Source organism: Aythya ferina (assembly GCF_964211825.1).
Source record: "Aythya ferina genome assembly, chromosome: 11".
Lineage (NCBI taxonomy): Eukaryota > Metazoa > Chordata > Aves > Anseriformes > Anatidae > Aythya > Aythya ferina.
In genome coordinates, this window is record NC_140307.1 from 2,094,776 (window position 1) to 2,114,855 (window position 20,080).

Genomic DNA, 20,080 nt, shown 5'->3' on the forward strand with positions numbered 1-20,080 from the left:
CATTAAGAAACCTGGGGGAAGAGGGCAGGAATCCGGGGTCACTGCGACATTTCTGCCCCGAGCTCCCCCGGTGCTGTGACCGGGGCTGCAGTGCCAAATGGCACAGGGACCCTTTAGGGCAGAGCAATAAGCAGGAAGGGATGCGGTGTCCATCAGCATCCCAAGGCTCTGGCAGGGCAGTGGCCACCGAAGGGGCTTTGTGTGCCACTTTGGGGCAGGAGCTGCTCTTTGGGACAATTTCCCCATCCACTCAGGACACGCTCCTGCCGTGGTGCTGAGCCAGGACTTTTGTGCACAAATGCTCCAGGATCCAAAACCTCCACAGAGTGGGCAGAGGCTGTCAGAGGGTATTACTTCCATCCTCCTAACGCTGCTGAAATAGAAGCAGAGGCTCTTTCACACACACAAATTACGCTGTAGCGTAAACATAGCCTAGAGGAATCCACTCGAATTTCAAAGCTCCGTCCCTCAGCCTCGCGCACACACACACACACACACACTTTTTCAATGACAATGAAGTACATGAAGTCTTCCTGACATTAAGGCAGGGTCCACAGGTACTGTTCTTCTCTTCTCCAGGTACCTCCAGGGACCAGGGGCAGAGAACGGAGCCTGGGGCGATGTCTTCCCCCAAAAATGTCCCTGGCCCGGTGTCCTTGTCAGCACGTGAGGATGTCTGCTGAGTGTCAGCATCATCCCTGGTGTTCTTTTTCTCTTACACTTGTGTGCGTGGGCTTTGCACGCTGTTCAGGAGGGTGTCCCCACAGCTCACTGTGCCCCTGCTCCAGGCAGTGTCCAAATGTCCCCGGGGGAGAGGAAGAGGTGGCACGGGGAGGAAGGCAGGGGGTGAATCCCAGGCAGCCCCGCAGCAAGGTCGGCTCCTCAGTCTGCTCCTTGGCGGTGTAAGGAACGTAATGCTCGGGGGGAAGTGGCTGAACTGGTTTCTTTCGCTGAAAAAGGTCCTGAGAAGAGCTGGAAATGTTTTTGTACAGCAAATGTCAACAACACAGGACTCTCCCCCCGTCGCTTTCAGCAGAGACCCAAAGCAGAGCCACGGAGAGGCACGGGAGGCGTAACTCCAGGCAGGCTATTTCCATCCCAACTCAGAATTACGCTCATATCAAGGAAACTTAATTATCTGCATTTTAACATCTTATCTCTGATCCGATTTCTCCAAACAAGCAGCAGTCTGGAAGCAGCCAGCAGATAACCCGCCCAGCCCTGGTGTCTCGGGCAGGGGGAAAGGGACCGGAGGAGCCGGGAGTGCCTGGTTCCCTGGGGATGGGATGGACACTTCTCATGGGGCATCACCTCCTGCCAGGTCCTGGGGTCAGTGCAGGAGAGGGCTGGGGGCATGGGGAGAGCATCATCCTCCATCATCTTCCACCAGGACCCTCTGTGAGCTCAGCGGGAGCTGCTGACCCCGGGGAGCTCTGCAAAGCTCTGCAAAGATTTCAGGTTTCCCAACGAAGAGTTGGGCAACAAGCTCCCACCCTCAGCAAAAATAAAGCCTGGATCCTGGCTCTAGCACCTCTAGTCCTTCAGGAGAGATGGTCTCTTGGACACTCCAGCAAGACCAACCAATTCTCTGAAAGTAGACTAAAAGAAGCCTGGAGATTCACAGTTTTTCGTTATTTTTCACATGCTCAGTCTGAATCACAAACAATCCTACAGCCGCATGAGAAAACCTGACCTACCTCTGGCCCCAAGTCCAGTCCTGCTGCAGCAGTGGCAAAGCTCCTTGCGATGACGACAGTACTAATGACTAATTCTGATAATAATTAAATGTCAAGGAGAACTTTTCAGCCTAAATGATAGCACAAGTACCAGCTAACATTCTGCAGATAGGAACAAAGTGTGTGGAAGTTCACCTGGGCGCCGCTCCCCAATTTAGCACTTTAGAGGGATGCAGGATGCCACTGTCCTGCAGAGCATGGGGAAGAGAAGAGACACAGTCCCTGGCATGGGTTTGGAGCCAGCTCTTGTCCCAGTCCTGTCCCCAGATCCTTGCCCTGCTCCCTGCTGCAGCGATTTGTTTGGCTACCTGTTTGCTGCAATCCACCTGAATCGTTCAGCATCTTCCAAAGAGGGAGAAACACACGCCACAGACTTGCATTTGTGTTTTCATGGTGATGCACAACTCAGAAAGGGCACAGGAGTGGACCTGGGCCATGGCTCAGCCCACCTTACACAGGCATTTTAAAGTCTTACGAGGCTGCTCACCTTGCATTCCCTCCACAGCGAGCGGAGAGCTGTGTGCATCTCCAGTGGGCACTGCCTAAGACCTTAATTACGACCTAAGATCTTAATTAATCCCTGGAGGTGTTCACCTGCATTCCTCCACTACAGAGGGAGCCAGGAGCGGTAACACTTCTGCTCCGTGCAAGGAGATGACCGAATAAGTGTGGGACGGATCCCCAGAATTGCAGAACTGCGGAAGGAATCTTGCTTCTTGCCCAGGTTTGGGCTCTTCCATGCACTGAGCGATCTTCTCGCTGTTGAAATTTCTATGGGAAGTCCCTCAGCAGAGCAGCAGCAGTGGGGCAGACAACATTTCATGGCAGAATGGCTAAAGCAGGGCTCTTTGGCAGCAGCTCCCAAACTCTCTCGAAACAGTTCTGCTGTGCCAAGACAGCAGCTTGAATCCTTCACCAGAGACAACGTCAGGGGTACTGGGGTGATACAGAGGGAAGTTCAAACAGGTTTCTGAGCTGCCCCAGTATCGATTAGAAATCTATTTATAGCTATTTAGAGTCTTTAAAGGTGACACCCTGCCCTGGCCAGGCTGCAGGGAGCAGCCACATTTCCAAAACCCTGCTCTGTGCCACAGGGCACGGCAGAGCTGCAGCCCAGCTCTTTTCTGGCCCTCGAGCACCGGCGGAGGGAGGAGCCCGCTGGTAGGAGCCTGGCAGAGCTGCTCTGCAGATCCAGGTGGCACAGCCCAGAGCAGCTCTGCCCTGCCCGTGCCTCCCACATGCCTTGGGTGCGACGTTCTCCTGGCTCTGGGCATCTCCAAAGCCTTCAGCACGGGACAAGCACCGTGAAAACCACTTGGAGCACCCTACGGGTGCAGCTCGCTAGCAGTTTTCTCCTAATGTAGAGCAAGTCTGCATCAGGAGAGCCTCCTGACCGAAGCACATTTGTTCATCCAGAGTAAATGTCTGGTCTCACACAGCCCCGAGCCGAAGCTCGGTGCCATGTTGGGCACCACAGGAGGGAATTGTGCTTCTCTTCTCCCCTTTGTTTTTTGTGAGACAGCTCGTGTGATGCCGATTTGCTCTCTGTATGTTCACTGTATGAGCTCCCGTTGCAATGAGGGATTAAGAAATAAAACGGAGTTAATGGGCCAGGGAAATGTTCCCCGGGTCTGGCAGGTGAGAGCCGTGAAACGCGACGGTGCAGCGGGTACAGACGAGAGGCACCAGATGCTGACGTCCTCAGATCCTTTCGTTAGCTATCGTCTGGTGCTGGGAACAGAAAACTGCAACAATTGGGGAAGCAAAAAAAAAAAAAAAAAAAAAAGAAAAAGAACAACAAAAAACCAAAGGGAAAATCAGAAGTAGGAATTTTAAACAGGAAAAGCATGGCGTCAGGACGGGCGGAAGATAACAGAGTGCTCTGCTGAACACACAAACAAACAAAAAATAACAGAGGCAAACTGGCAAAACATTCCTCTGGCTGACTTAACTGCTGCTCTGCTACAATCACAGGTCTCCAACCACCGCTGTACTCTTGTCACCGCTCCAGCATCCTTCCCTGCAGATAAATGCGAGTGGAAGGGATCTCTGCTGTTAAAGGGGCTCGGGAACAAAAGAGCACCGAGAGAGAAATGTCAAGAGCAAGATGAGTAATGGTTCCCCTCTTGTTGCATGAGGCTAATACCTCTGACCTCCCCGCGAAGTACTTTAAAACTCATTAGCACGGAGTCCCAGATAAGAGGCAGGGCACACCGCTGGTCCTGCTGACCGGGGCTGCCCACACCGAGCACGGTTTTCTCTGTAAAATCGTGTCCAAACAAACAAGGACCAATTCCTGCCAGCGCCCACAGCCAGCCTGGGTGATGGGGGCAGAAATATCGTGCATAAAAGCCCTGAGGAGCAGCGGGGCGTTGAGGGCCAAAAGGGGTCAGAAAGCCAAATCCAAAGCTGCCCGAGCCAGGCTCCCGGCTCCTCCAGTTCTGGGTTACTTCGGAGGAGTAAAATCATCTGGAGACCTCAGCAAATGGCTCTGAAGGGACCTGAAAGCAATGTTCAGATCCGCAGCCCTACTGGCAGCCATCGGGCAGGGTGAGGACGGAGCCCGTGCTCTCCTGGGGGCTGTGGGGTTTGTCCCAGTGACTCCAATTGTCCAGGGCAGCGTTTCCCAAGCAGCGCCGCGCTCTCGGGAGATGAGGAGAGGAGAGCTGCTGTTTATACCACGTGCGATAACTAAACAGTGCCGGAGGATTATCTTATCTTCCCATCGGGAGTCAAATGCAGAGGGTTCCTCTGCAAAGCCCAAACGAGCCCCCTGGAAGTTTTCCCAAACATTGTTTTACACATTACTTTATCCGCGGAAGTGAAAGGTCTCTCTTCAAAGAATGGGAAACCTCTCTCTTTGCTCTCCGTATCTCCATGAGAAATCATCCCAAGGGGAGAAACCAGCAGAAAGCTGAGCTCCCTCTGCTGTGTAACGGGGCACCAAGAGCTACCATCAGCTGCCCGTGCTGGTGGCAATGATGGGAAGCAAAGGGAAGCGATGTTTTGGGGTGAACCCAACCCTTCCCACTGACCCATCTCCAGGAACAGCGTGGCCAACGCTGGCGGCTGGGGCCCAAACACGGTGGCTCCTGATGGCATTCCTTATTTTTAGGGAAACAGCACCAGGAACAGAAAAATCACCAATGCCACCGACTTCTCAAGGGTTTTGGGGGGATAAATTTTCCAGAGTGGCAATAATCTACCTGCATGCATGCCCCTGATTTTCCACAGACCCCTGTTCTTCCAGCTACCCAGTGCCTTCGCAAATCCAGCCTTTCTCTGGTGTCCCAGAAAGACTGAGAAACGTGGGAAAAAAAATAAAAGAAATAGAATAGAGACCTAAGTATAATGACCAAGAGACAGGAAAAGCCATTATATACAGCAATAAAAAGACTGCTTCCCCCCATGTTCAAAACACGACCCGATTATCTTAGCAACCAGCGCAGCCGAGCAGATTTTACCACAGGAACTGTATAACCATTCCTAAAGAAACGGGAAGGGGAAAGCATTTATTCCCTTCTATATTTTATGACGTGAGAGCTGATATGACTTGCTGAGGTGGAGGCTGCACATATAGCAGCAGGGTGGGTTTCGGGCTCATTGTTTTGGCGTTCTGCTGCCTATAGGCTGCGGGGCGAGGTGCTTTGCTACCGCTGCTGTTTGAAGGGCCTGGAGCACAGGGCCATAACAGTCTCTCTGTAACATTCCCAAACATTGACATGTTTGGGGCCTGTTTTGTCAAGCAAACCTTTGCAATCTGCTCCGGAGTTGTCAAGGGCACGCTAAATTTGTCAGTTGTTCTTGTACTTGTACGCGGTGCTTTCTGCCTGGCTTCATAGAAAATCCTTCAGGAGAAATACAGATACATAAAAAAAAAAAAAAAGCCCACAGAAAAATCTTTCTTGTCATATAAAGAGTGCACTCAAACCCAATACCTCTGCAGTGCTCGCATTCCAGGCCCAGTGCTCCAAAAAGGGTTAAATGAGATTTACGGCCCTTCGCTGTGATTATGGCAATTTAATGCTAATTCCAGAAAGAGCATCTCCCAACAAGACAGACATGTCGGGAGAGCCACTCGCAGGAAGCTCTTCGGGCGAAACATTACATGTGCTGGTAATTAGGGTCATTGCCTCCTCGGCGCACCGATCCTTATCGGGGACAGCGCGGCGGCAGCACCCGGCCACCCCGCTTGCGGGAAGGCTCAAGGAAAACACCACTGGGTGAAGGTCCCTGGAGAACCACGTTCAAGCCCATACAACTTCTTCTTCCAGCTTTTTATTGCTGAAGGTCCACGGCAGAAGATGTCCAACAAAGCCAGGCTTTGCTCGAGGCTGCTTGTTTGCTTTCTGCTCTAGCCGGGCAGCGCAAACAGCTTCGCTTTCTGCCTGCCATGCTCTGAAATGCTCGAGTGACAAACATGGCAGGAGGAGGCGTCAGCCTAAACAAGAACCCGTTTTCAGTGCTTTTTCGCCCTTTTATTTCCCTGCAAGGTTTCTGCTCATGCAGGGTTTCATAAAATGTCACCGCACAGCTCCAATTTGGGGCCCCTGCTACCTGCCAGCTCTCCGAGCGAGAAAGTCTAAACCCTACCGGCGAGGACGGGCCCGCCGAAGGGCCAGCAGCTGAATAATGAATTACTTATCTTTGCTGTTGAGGCAGAACCATATTAGCCAGTACGAGCTCCGGCCTCGGATTCTTTGACTGGGTTCCAGCTGTAAACATTCAACAGGAAGAGGTTAATTTTTTGATTCGGTTAATATAAATACTGAAAGGTTCCTTACTTCGCTGTCCCACATCACTGCAACATACATTCTGTAATTAGAAGCATATTTTTGTGATTTCAAGGTAGATTTTGCCAAACCAACAAAAAGCATCGAACTCCGACGTTTATGCCAAAAATACCCACTGTATAATTTATGCCAAATCAACAAAAGTCTTCTTTTGTCCTTCCCAAACCACACTAAAGAGCAGCCTGGTAAGAAGTCCAAATGTTAAAGTTCAAAACAAGTCCTCTGTTGTACCGCGTACAAGATAGGGAGAAATTACAAACCCGACTGCTGCAGCTCTGACATTCCTGCTGGAGGTCAGTTAGCATCCTAGGGACCAGCATCTCTCTCAAACCCTGCTCATCCCCCCCACACCCCTACACTTCTCCCTCGCTCTTATTTCATTCTCCCCGAGCTCGCTGAGCAGCTGGAGCATGGAGGCAGCAAGCCATGTGTTTGCAGTAAACTTTGAGAGCACGGCCAACGAGGAGCACATGGGCAGGTACCCTGCAAAGCCAGCCTGGCTTGCAGGGACGGCGTGGGCAGCGGCGCAAGATGCACAAAAATTGGGCAGAGCGAAATTATGAACAACATAAAAAGGGGAAGAAAAAAAAAAAGAAAGAAAGAAAGAAAAGGAGAGCATTTTGGTGGTAATTAAGCCTTTCCTTTCCCCGACTTGAAGAAAAATTTTAATTAGAAGTTGAAGCATTTGGTTTTAATTCAGCCCGACGCACAAATGGTTTATTTCCACACAGCATATTTTCATAGGCTATGAAACAGCCTGCAACTAGGAAGCCATTACAGGCGGTGATTACAGCTTCTACATGCAGTTATTATACTTTTGGAAATAGGGGCAGAATGGATTCACTTACATTTCTCCCTGCGCATTAGGGTGGATCCATGTGCAGTTAATTAGACGGGCTTGGTACAGACAATTAACAAACATTTTTTTTTTATTTTTTTTTTTAAAAAACGGAGAAATTCGGTAGTCTTTACATATTCGGTGTAGATATTAGAAGCTGGCACGTTGCCAGGGCGCGCAGCTCTGATGAGAATTTACTTTAGAACATCTGCTAAGTCTTTAACTAACTGCACCACGACTGGATGTTGTTTGGATGAGCGTTAGACAATAATGTGCAATCTGGCACCGGCGGGGACCCAGTGATTCATTGCCATAGGAACCACTAATGCAAAGGTTGCCTTAAATAATAATTCCGCATTTATAGACGCACTGAGGACGCTCCAAAGCTACTTGAAAAGGGCCAAAAATTGAATGGTGTTTTCCCTTTTGAATGCAAAGCTCGTATGTGCACGCCCTGTTTGCTTTGGCTGGCTTTTGGCAGAGCCCCCGACCCCCAGCCCCTATCCTGGGGAGGCTTGAGCCGGGTGCGTGCCTTGCAGCGGGCGGTGATGGCGCTAAAATGAGGGGCCCTGAAAGCCAAGAATGGAGAAATCGAATTATTGGAAGAATTTCTTGAGTTGCTTGGGCCAAAGGATGCACGTGAGGGAGAGCTCCGTCTGTAACTGCACCTGAGAGGTCTGTCTGAATGGAGGCACCAAATGCTGCAGCAGCAACACCAAACCCATCCCAGCCAACGTTTTGGGGCCAGGCAGAGTATCGCGGGGATTTTGGAACCAGGGGTTTCCAAACCCACTTCCCATTACAAGGAGGCTTTGATCACTTCTGCGGAAGCTTTACCTTCGCCGAGGGTGTTGTGCTTGGAAGCTCTCAGGACGGAGCTCGATGAGTGAGAAACACCACAAGAGCCAAGGGGGCTTCCACGGCACAGGTGGGGGCCCTGCGCAACCCAAAGCCCCGCAGATCCGGCTGATTTGGCACGGCGGAGGGGCTGCCTGGCTCCAGAAGCCAAGGCAAGGCTCCTTGAGCAGGTTCAGAGCTCGGCGGGGGCCAGGAGCTGTACCCAGTGGTGGGAGCAGCTCTGGCTGCACAGCAAAAGCATCCAGGAGACGGCAGCTGGGGAGCGAGGCTGGACGATCTTATCATCTCCCAGCCATTTTTGCAAAAATTTCTGATTCATTTCCTGCCGGCTACTGTCAGAGAGAGGGTACGGGGGCTAGCTGGGCCACAGCCCAGATCCCGGCTGTGTTCCTAAATACTTAGCTTATCTCTCTGTGTCATGGAGCTGTGATTACATAGCTTGAGGGCCTAAAAATATTGCCAAAAGCTTTGGGAAGAGAGGCGCAGGGTGGGTTTTTGTTGTTGTTTGTAGCTACGCCGATAGATGGGAACGACCAGACCGATGAGCGTTGGGGTAGAACCCTACTGGCTGTGGAAAATCATGGAAAAACCTCATTGCTGCCTGGCAGAAGCCCTTCTCACCATTCCCTTTGGGTGCTGAGCCGCTTGCTGCCAGCCCCGAGGGCTGGGTGCCCGCACCAGGGGCACCCCAGGGCTCTCCTGGGGTCGGCACCGAGCAGAGGGAGGTGGGCACAGGGTGGCACAAAGAGGGGAACCCAAACCATGCACCGAGGGCTGGGAAAGGCACGGCCGGGGTCGCTGCCATCCCCGTGATGAAATCCGTGATGAAGCCAGGAGCCCGCTCGGAGCCGAAACGTGAATTTGAGCGCTAGCAGCAGGGAAGTGCTGAACTGCAGCAGGGGTGACCTTTCGTGTTACCTCCAGCGCTATTTAGACTGGCTGAGCTTCCCTGGCCCAGCAGCAATCACACAGTCTCCATCTGCCCACTCCAAATTAGAGTTATAGCGTGTGCTGCCGATGCAGTCTCTTGGGTTTGTTTTTTTTTCTTGCAATCTTGACTTCATCCCAGCAAGGGCTCCTGTCTCTAACTAGCCGCTGTCAAAACAACTCCAGCGGGGAGATAAGGGAGAGAAGACTTTGAAGAGGCTCCTTCCTGCAAGCTGCTCGCTATCTCCCCAAGACATTTGTCAGCATCCCCTAGGAAGGGCAGCAGACGCGGGAAGCCAGGAACCGTTCCCCCCCAAAGCCCCCAGTCACATCACAACCAGCATTTAGAAAGGCTCGCGAAGCACAGATAAAACGCGAGCGATTAGCGTCTCGAAGAAACCTCTGCTTTCCATCACCAGCCGTGGCCGTTTCCCATCAGGACAGATACTCATTCATGGAAGGACAAATATTTCTGCCCATTTTTCCCAGCTTTCTTGCCTCTCCGCTCTTCACAGCCACCTTTCTCCTGATTTACATTAGGCTGTGGCTTTGGAGCATGCCCAAATCCGCCCCCGAGAGAAAATAAGATTAGAAAAGGGATGTGATTCATTTGGTGGCTTCCCCTTTCTTACGTGTCGCTTCGGAGCGAAGCATGGTCAGACAAAAGCCGCCAGTCGACGACAGCCCCGTTGGTCACACGAGGACCGCATGCAGGACCCGTCCCCGTTCCCAGTGCCAGCACCGCCACTCGCCCCGCACGGCATCACCAGGGCTTCCCCCCACTCCCAGCCAGGCCTGGGCTCTGCATTGCCCCTTTCTGATAAGCAGATCGTGCCCAAATGGAACCGGTTCCAGTCATTTCCATGCCTCTTGGCCATCAGCATGAGGTTTATTTGGGTGTTAATCGATGCTGCGGTACGGCTCGCGTGCGGCGGCGCTGCCCACGGAGCTCACACGGCGCTGCTGTGCTTCTCCCAGGGGCTGAGGGGCTTTTTTTTAAATTTTTTTTTTAAACAGCAAACCACATGTTTGGAGTACCCATTTTCAAGTCTCAACCTGCGGAACAAGGGGATTTGGAAACATTTCCACCCCGGGTTTCTCGGTACTGATGTTGAACATCAGGAGCCCGCAAAGCAGGCGCAACACGGAGCTTTTGTTCGCACCTCACTCCTTGGGTATTTGATGGCCGTGAGCTGAAAAACCTCCTCTGCTGCTTGCTCCAAGTAGGGGTAACAGCAGTGCTGTCGGCCCTTGCTCCCTTCAGAAACCCAGCATCTCTTCCGAGGGCTCCCTGCTGAGATGCCATCCCCAAGGCCAGCAGCAAGCACTGCTCCCCAGCCCATCCTGCACCCCGCAGGGAACCGAAAACCCAGCACCACCCCTGAGCCCCCACCATGCAGCAAACCCCAAACATGCACCAGCCCCCGGGGGGGCTCACGGAGCAGAGCAGTGCCCCTGCCCCTGCAGCTCCGGGCTGGGAGCTGAGCAGCAGGGACAGGACGGAGGGGTCGCAGCTCCCGAGCCCCACGGCCCCGGCATTTCCTGCAACGGGAACAGCTCCGCCAGAAGCCGGCAGAGCCCATTACTCACTTAAAAACCGGGCAAACAAAACACTGGAGTAAGAGCTATTAAACAAAATACCCAAGTCTGCAAAGAACAAAAAAGCCCGCAGAGCTGAGCGACTTTCTTTCGCCCCAGCCCATTGTTCAGCGGAGGCTTCTGTCCCTTTCCCATGCCAGCGAGATTTGCCTGGTGCCGGCCAGTTCTTTATCCCACTGCGCAATTAATACAGCTTCCCTCAGATAAACACGGGCTTGTTTAACTATGTCTCTTGATAGGTCCCAGCAAGGCCTGATAACATGGATGGTCGGATGTTGTCAGGACGAAGGAGTCAGACATGCTGGCAACAACCTTTTCCCTTTCCAAGCACACATGTTTAGAAAAGCGAGGGCTGCGGCTGCGAGGCACGGCTCAACCCCGGGCGCTGCGGAGCCCGGAGCCAGGCTCTGCCCTCGCCCAACGCCCGGAGATGACAAAGTCCCGAGGTCGGTCCCGATTTGAACACACGGGATGGGCTAAAAAGCACGAGCTAAAACGCTCCTGCTCTGACTGCTCCTCTTGCTAACAGCAGCAGCGTGAAAGCTAAAAATAATCGAGTTATTTTGTGTTTCCCTTCTGGTTTTCAACCCCCAGCGTGCGTTTATGTCAGCTTTCCAAAGGTCTCCACCGATCACAAGGATCACAAGCCCTGGTTTCTTAATTTAGTAACTTTTTTATCTTAAAACCCCTTTGATTTGATTGCGGAGGAATCTCGGCACTCATTAAAAACAAACTAATTATCTGTGGCGAGACTTGGGACCGGGACAGTGACAGTGCCACAGCGGTGGCAAAAGCCGTGTGGAAACGGTCCCTTTGCATGCGGGGCTGCACCACGGTCCTGGACGCTGGGTGCCAAATTTCAGGATGTGTCCTGCCTGCCCCAGGAGCTGGCTTTGGGGACAGCTGGCTTTGGGGTCACCCCCTGGCACCACACACCACACGGTGCTTATCCCGTTACCAAAGGACGGCGTGGAGGGGACTGGCCAGCTCTGCCCCATGCAGTGCAGACCCCTATATTGTGGGACCCCTATATCCACCTTCAATGGATAAAGAAGGATTTGAGCACACCTCGCTGACGCTGCTTTAGGGCCTCTCCCCCCAACCCCTTTCAGGGGTCCTGTACTCCTGAAAGTCCCACATCCCTTCATGCCCAAGGCTGGGTTATCTCCCCTGCCCTATGGCCACCCCACTCCAAGCACTCCTATCTCCCAGCTCCTCCTCTCCCCCGCTGCAGCCATCCCTTCCTTTCCCATCTCTCTCTTGGAAACTCGCCATTCTTTCCATATTCCCCCTTTTCCTCCTTCCTGCTCGGCTGCAGATGCCGCCCCCCTGCCCCGAAGGATCAGTCCCTTATCTGTGGAGCAGGATACGGGGGGAGCCCGCAGCGATAGCGCCGTCCCCACGCCAGCCTCCCTCCTTCGCCTGCGGGACGGCGCCCGTGGGGTGCTGTGGGGTCCCGTGGGGCCGTGCCACGCTGGCTGGTCCCCTCCTGGCCCAGGGGAAGGCTCACCCGACCCTTCACGGCAGCAGCAAAACCTCACCCCGGTTCAGCCAAGGTCTTTGGCACCGTGCGTGTGAGCTGCAGGCGATGGTCGGACGGCAGCGGGGCACGAGGAGCTCCCCGAGCACCGCAGAGCCCAATTACAGGGCTAGGGTTTGCTTCAAAGCTAACCTGAGGCCAAAGTGGGCAGGTTTATGAAAATAATAACCCCCCGGCGTCTCAGGCAGCGACGTACAGGGCAGTGTGAGCAGGCAGGAGGTGAGCAGATCTGGCCGGGGACGAGGTGTGTGCGCCAAGCTCACCGAAGCCTTGCAAGCCTCCCTGGGAGGGGAGGATTTCTGCCCTGACGCAGAATTCGGCATTATTTTAATTCTGGGAGACGACCTTGAACAAGCCTGATCCTCCCCTGACAGCCAGGGTGCAGAGCCTGCCTTAGGAGCAGAGCTGCCTGCCCCGCCGCTCGGCGCGCCGACATCCCAACGCAGGGATGACCGTGCTGCAGTTGTACCTCTCCTTTCAGTTCGCTCTGTTACACCCCAAAGCACCAAATATCTCCTATAAGGCCCCGCATTGCCCCTACAGTTCCTTTCCTTGAGGACTGAAGGTGGTCGGGGGGGGAGCCTGCCAGGAGGCATCGCGTATTTATGAGGAAGTCGTTACGAGGGAGGTGGGGAAGAGGGGCTGGGGACGCTGAGAGAGCCCTTTCATTGATCAGGCTATTTTTAGCAAACAAATTTCCCTTAATGGGTTTACGGTTTCAGCGAGAGGAGCAGCTGGTGCCGATGTTTACCGGAGTCACGTCACCGAGGATCACGGGGCGGTGGGCCCGGGACACTTGTCCCCTCCGAGCAGCATTTGCCATCCTGTCCGGGTGTGATGGGTTGTGAGGCGTAGTGCTGAGGACCCAAAGCCTCCAGTAAATAGCAGCAGTCCCTCAGCCCCTGGTGGATGCCATCGTCTGGCTGCTGGATGAGCTGGAGCTGCACGGCTCCCTAAAGCACTCCTGAGTTGGAGATGGAGAAGGGTAAAAGCAGTGCTTCAAGAGCTGCTGTGCCACCAGGAGGAACCACGTGGTTTTGTGACACTGTAGAGTGCCTTTCTGCAGCACATGGGGACTTAATTCTTCATCTTGGTCATCTCTGGATGTTTTCCCAAGACAAAATCAGTTCCCAGGGAAGGTTCAGCAGCTCTGGGGGGCTCCAGCCTGCCTGCTGCCCCTGTTGCCTTGCCCTGTGCTGGGGGCTGGCACATCCCTGCCCTGCACTGGAGCAGGGGGGCACAGGGATGGACAAGACCTGCCCCAAACCCCATCTCCACCAGGGATCAGGCCCCAAAAGCACGGGCGAGCCTGGGCTGCAGGAAACGGAGCAGGCTTTTGGCCCACTCCCATTGAGTTTGTCTTTCCAGCTCTCCATCCACAAAGCAGCCAGTAATCAACATTCAAGCAGAAAAAAAAAAAAAAAAAGAAAAGAAAAAATTAATTCTAAAAAGAAATAACAAAAACAGTTCTGCAAAACTTGTGTCGGTTTGGTGTTTTTTCAGCACATGGATGTGGCCCAACCTGCAGGCAGCGCGCGGGGCGCTCGGCTCTGCTGGTCTCTGGTGTAGAAGCTGGGGTCAGATTTCTGCACGTCTCCTGCGTCTTCCGAGGGCACAATTCCACCGGCTAACGTGGGACGGTCACACCCCGGCAGCTTGCAGGATTAGGTCAACGGATCCTCATTTTCTAATTGTTAAGAAAGCCGGCCCTCGGGGAGAAGTATTCCTGAAAGCCCATTCGGGAAGCACGCAGCATTAACAGAAAGAGAGAGGGACAACGCGGGAGAGGTCAACCATTGCAGGAAAAAAAAAATAAGAAAAAAGAGAATTAAGACAAAAATGATGTTGGCCATTGCTGACTATCTCCCTGTAATGGCATGGGGTGAGGCACTTTCAGTGGGGTTGTGCATTTTTGGGCAAGTTGAGGATCTGAGTCACCACTTTCCAAATCCTTCTGCTCCCCCCAGCCTATCAGGGCATGCAAAATCTCTGAATGGACCCAAACGGCTTCAGAATCAACATCTGGCTCCAATAAGCAGCCCGATGGTCATGCTTTAACAATGTTTGTTCCAAACTAAATCTTTAACTAAACATTTTCTGAAAAGGGGTTTTGATAGCGGAGCTGCAATAGCGGCGAGGCTGTTCGTGTTTGTTTTTACTAGAGATCCCAATTCTCTGGGGTTTAACTCATCCTCACACATCCTTTGGGGGCTGAACTTTGGTGAAGCAGAAGAGGTTTCGGCCATTCCGAGTGCTTTTCAGGAAGGCATCGCTGGGGATTTTAACCTGCCAACCAAAACGGGCAGAGCATTGGGGTAGATGCTTGCAGGCGTCGTCCTTGGGTGCTCCCTTCTCCGTGCCCAGGACAGACAGGGCGAGGAAAAATACTGCGAGGCTGATCCAGGACTGATAGCAGGACAACGTCTTTAAACGATGACAAAGGCCAGGCAGAATTTGGACTGCGGGATGTCTGCAGGGACGTACCAGACACGTATCTGCCCTGGCTGGGGCACTGTCCCCGGGCAGGCACCCCTGACCCACCTCGCCTCCCCGCGGTGCTGCCCTGAGGACGGCAGCGGAGCCACGTCACCGGCACGCCGCCGATTCCCCGTCCCAAGCCAACGCTATCATCTGCAGAGGGCAATTAGCAGCCCGCCGAAGATTACAGACCTCTCTGGAACAGACACCCAGTCTCCGGCGCTCGTAGGGCTACAAGCCACAGTCAAGACCGGACTCGCCCAGCGCCCAGGCTGCAAACCCTCCGCACGAGGCCAAGTTCTCACCCCGTCTAGACAGAGCAGGCAGAGCGGCGCGGGGCCTGCTCCGGCCTGGGGAAAGGTGGCTGGCCTCAGCGTGAGCCTGTCCCAGAGCGGGGAGCACCCGGCTCGCTAGGCAGGAGCCTGATTCTGGAGCTCAGAGGGTTTGTGGTTGTTGTGTTGGGTGTGATTTGCTCGATTCCCAGCCCGTGGGACAGGGAAGCAAGAAGGCACAGGCACAGCACCCACCTGGCAGCCAGGAGCAGTGGGCTCTGCCTCCAAACTGGCGTGGCTCACTTCTATCATCCCCGATCACAGAGGGGACACCAGCGCTTCCCTCGCTGCTTACGGCGCTGCCAAACACGCAGGGAACACAGGAGAAGGGCTAAACCTAAGGCAGATCCCAGAAGGAACATCTTCACCTGCATCTGCTGCTGGCAGAGCACATGGGGACGAGTCCCTGGAGCGGGGCAGTGCCCAGCTGGATGATAATCCACTGCTGGGGACCGCTGTCCTGCCCCGGTACAGCCCTGGGACTGAGCACCAGCAGCATCGAGCCCTGAGGACCGCGAGGCCAGCGCTGCCCGGGGTGTTGCACCCGTGGCTCCCCTACTCAAACAGGCACACCCTTTTGTGCCTTGACTTGCTGTTTTTCTTAAAATTGTCCCTTTCCTACCCAGGAGACGTTTCCTGGCTTTGCTTGCAGAAAGGCCACTTCGGAAAACGAGGCAGATGTGGGGTCTGATTCCCATTTAGGACAGAGGGCCCCTTTTCCCCGCCCCGGCACGGCATAAAGGCTTAAATGCAAATGGGAACCAGGCCCTTGAAGGTCTCACTTTGAACAGGTTATACTCTTACCACTTGAAACAAACTTTCAGGAGAGGGGGGCAACTGACTTTTAACCAGTACAATATGGCTGGGGCTGATTTCTCAGGCCTGATCTTTCGCTCGTCCCGGAGGCTCGGCCGTCCCCCGGCTCCCGACACCCTGGGCACTGCTGGGGAAGAGCAGAAGGGAAGGGTCAGGCAAGACAGAAAGCTTTTTTATGGAATAAATATAAAGATACTGTACATGAACAAAACTGAAGCGTGTTCCACAGAGGATTTTAAAGCTTCCAAAAATATTCCCTCAGCCCTTGCCAAAGGTAATAGAGCCAGACTTTCCATGGAAAGCATCATTGTGTGCGGTGGGGTTCAAGGAGGTCGCTCTGCTTGAAGTGCACAAACAGCCAGCACCCTGTCCTGTCCCTCCTCTCCACACACGAGGAACAAGTGGCCTCTTTTTTTTTTTAAAAAAAAAAAAAAAAAAGAAAACAACCTTCTTCCCTCAAAGGTGGTATAGAATTCACGCTGGTTGTGCAGCAGCAGCAAGCCGGAGCCTGTGTGCACAAGAAGCCCCCTTACGAGGACTCTGACGCTGTTTATGGAAAGCCTGGACATCAACAGCTCCGCTCAGGGATTCTGCATTTTTGGAGGCTTTTCTGAGCCCCGCTTTCTGCCCCCATCCCCAGCGCAGTGATGGATGCTGGAGGAGGAAGGTGGGAACGGCGCTGATGAGACGTCGCTGCTAACACAGGCGTTACTGCACGCTTCTCGGAGGGCTGGAAAATAACCCTCCTTTCTGCCGTCGCTGCCTTCCACCTAATTATCCCCAAAGCCTCGACTTGTAAACACCTGACCTAATTCTTTCCATGGGCAGTTTTTAATAACAGAAATTCTTCAAATGTGTCTTTATGATGCATCACGCCGTGTTACCTTGTAAATACCCTGCGCGCCCAGCCAGCATTTTACAGTGCAAGGAGAGAAAGACACTTAGTCACCAAATATTCGGCGCTGGGGAGAGGCGATAGAGCGGGGCTGGAAGAGCAGAGTGCTGCTGCTGCTGCTGCTGCTGCTGCTGCTGCTGCTGCTGAGCCCCCAGTGCAGCCCACGGCAGCTCCGTGGCGGAGGAAGGAAGGTCCTTGGGTCCTGTCCCAAGAACAATGCCGTGTGCCTGTGTATTTCCTCTCCCTTCTGGATCACAAAGCCTGCTGCAAATATACAAATGCATTGCAACAAATGAAGCTGTAGAACATGCTCGACACTTCGGTAGGCGTGGGGTATGGGGGTAGAAGTGAGGGATGCCCGGGCTTCCTTTGTGCAGCACCTCCGTGGCCCGGGCTGGTCACGAGCTCGTCGCAGCGCCACGTCAGGGTGGGCTCCGGGGTGAAAGCTGGCAGGACACGAGCACGTTTCCCTGCAGCAGCACCAGAAGAGGTAGGAGAGGAGAAGAGGTAGGAGAGGAGCCGGGCTCACCCCACCTCCCTGCCTCGTACTCCATCCCGAGCCTTATCTCGGCGCTGCTTTTGCAAATCCGCCCTATTTGCATGGTGCATTTGTTTATATTTGTATGCGGCCGTGCCCAGACCTGAAGCTGTTTGGGCAGCGCTCTTACACCTAAAGGAGCGAATTCACCAGCCGACCAGGGGGGCTGGGCTGGGATCTGGCCCCGTGGAAGCCGCCGAGGTGACCCCGAGCCCTGTGGGACCGAGGGGCAGGGCAGGGCGAGGGCAGCGCCGCGGCCGGCAGCGAGGGAGATGCGCCCGGCTGGCTGCGGGGAGGCTGCTCAGAAGCAGGCCCGGAGAAAAGAGCTGCCGAAAGCGTTGCAACATGATAGAAGCTCTGCAGGCCTTTGATCTCCGAGCTGTTCTTGAACTGTCACTTTAATGATGTGTCAAAGACTAAAAAGAGTTGAGATTAAGAATACTGGAGCCTGGGGAGAAGGAGAGGGCCATTTGAAGCCCTCTGGGGCTTCACTGGGTTTCTGGAAGCTTTTAGATCCTCGCTGTGAGCCAGCGTCTATCCGAAAAGCAGCTCCCGTTGTCGAAGTCCTGCGCCACGGTTTGCCTTACAAAACCCCTGCGTGCTCCCCGCGCGGGCAGATCCCTGCCTGCCCCGGACGTGCACGTGCACGCTCCGCTCCAGCCAGTTTTTGCGCACAAAAGGCTGAAGCGGGTGCTTGGCCGAGCCTCTCTGCGGGATGCTCTCCCCCTTCCAACACGTCCCCAAAGCAATCCCGTGGCTGAGCTGGGGAACAGGCAGGTCTCCCTTAAGAGAGCCCCTGCTGCAGAAAACACGGGCGGTTTTATCAGCAGGAGGACACTGGGCTCCCTGCAACTGCATATATTTCATTAATATCCCAGCCAGCTTTAATGGCATTACCATCAGGTTAATCTACTTTAGATTAATGAACCTCAGTTTCAGCCAGGCAAGCTAATTAAGACGATTTTCTTTGAACTTGTTCTAATGAATGTATTAATATCATTCAGGGCTTCTTTTGGAGCTACAAGCATGGCCATGTTATTCCTGAGAAGAGGCCAAACATTTTTATTAGAGAATCATGTGCTGTGCCGAGCCTGAGACTGCCCTGCCTTTGTTTTCTCCCTCTTGCACCTTTACGCTGTCTGCAGAGAACGCAGCCCTTTGCTTTGCAGATTTCGCCGTGGCTCCAGGAGTCAGGAAGAGTTCAGGAGAGCTTGAAACGTGCTCAGGATTAGACCCACTCTGAACAGTTGAGAACATTTAGTAGCGAGAAGCTCTTGTTCTGAAAAACATTTAGATTTCTTTAACTGCTCCTCTTCCTCCCTTGCAGCGAGGGGTATTTAAGGAGCAGAATGGTGAAGCCCACGGTGGCAGTGCCATCAGATCGGTGGGGTCCCTGCTTCCTGAGCACCACTCGCACATTGGGAGGTGCCTGGGTGCAGAAGCAGCTGCAGTGAGCGCACGGCACGTTCCTTGGGAACAACGACACTGTGAGAACAGAGCACGAGGACGTGTCCATATGAAGCAGTGACCACGAGATGGGTTTACCCCAGCCAAAGTCACCTGCCACGGTCCTGTCCCGGCTGTATCCAACCTTGCTGCTCTTCCACGCAGTGAGAAATAACTTGTTATTGGAACTTGAAAAGTTCAATGCAGTGAGAGAGAGCTTGCAGCTTGGCCCCCCCACAGGCTGCCGTGCACGGGGGCTCTCTTGGACACGGCTGTGGGAACGTTCCTGGGCTGTTGTTTGGAACAAACCGCAAAAATGCCCAGAAAGCAACACTTGGGGTTTGCTCAGCCTCTGACCCTCTGCCTTCCTGACAGCCGCTGTCGGCCCCAAGTCCTTGGGGATGACACACGGCTCCCCCAAGGAGGCAGCCCTCTGAAGGACACCCTCCTGCAGCCCCCGGAGCCCCCAGGATTTGGGCTCAGTCTCCGTCCTTTCAGCCAAAAGCTTGAGAGCTGCTTCCAAACCCCAGCCCCTGGCCGTGCACAGCACGGGCAGCGTAACGCCGGGCTGGCTTAAATAAGCTCTTTAATGAATCGTTACCCAGATGAAATGAGAAAACCACAGGTCCCATCTCTCCGAGTCACTAGCCCTCAACATAAATAAAATAAACAGCTTGGAAACAGTTCTATAAAAACATATTGCCACACAGGTATCATTCAAAAATGGGGAGTAAAAACTTTTCCTTTTTTTTTTTTTTTTTTTTTTAAGTACCCAGCCTGCAATCAATGTGCCAGGCCAAGGTGGAGTTTATTTATAAATGCGCATTTATGATGAATCATTGGAGGAAATGCATGCAGACTGGAGACAAAAGTCTGCAGTTGCTAAACCAAATAGGAAATGCTCCTTACATCTGCCTCTTCAGTTGGCATCCACTTCCCCTCAGCGTCTCTTTTCTGCTGGGTAGGCCTGTTTATTTTTGGGTTACTTTTGTTTGCGAAGCCAAACAGAGCTTCTGATTTTTATATTTATCTATTTTTTTTCTTTCTTTGTAAACAGCACTTCTCACTTATTCAAGGCCCAGATTATTAGCAGTGGGAATCGGCTCACCTTCCTGCCGGGTTGTTTACTCCCTTCAGGGAAAGCAAACCAGCAGAGTGGACGCCGGCTGGAAAAACAGCCTCATTAAAACGATGTAAAAATAAGGACAATGCTAAAGCTGCCCTGCCAATTCTGGAAGAGCTGCCATCTATTTTCTCCTGGATTTATTTTAAAGATTTAATTGG

At 53.4% G+C, this 20,080-nt stretch overlaps 1 protein-coding gene across 1 annotated transcript in view; it reads right to left on the reverse strand.

Moving 5' to 3' along the window:
- Positions 1-20,080, reverse strand: part of ZWILCH (zwilch kinetochore protein) — a 176,141-nt gene that overhangs the window by 15,591 nt on the left and 140,470 nt on the right. The window lies entirely within an intron of this gene.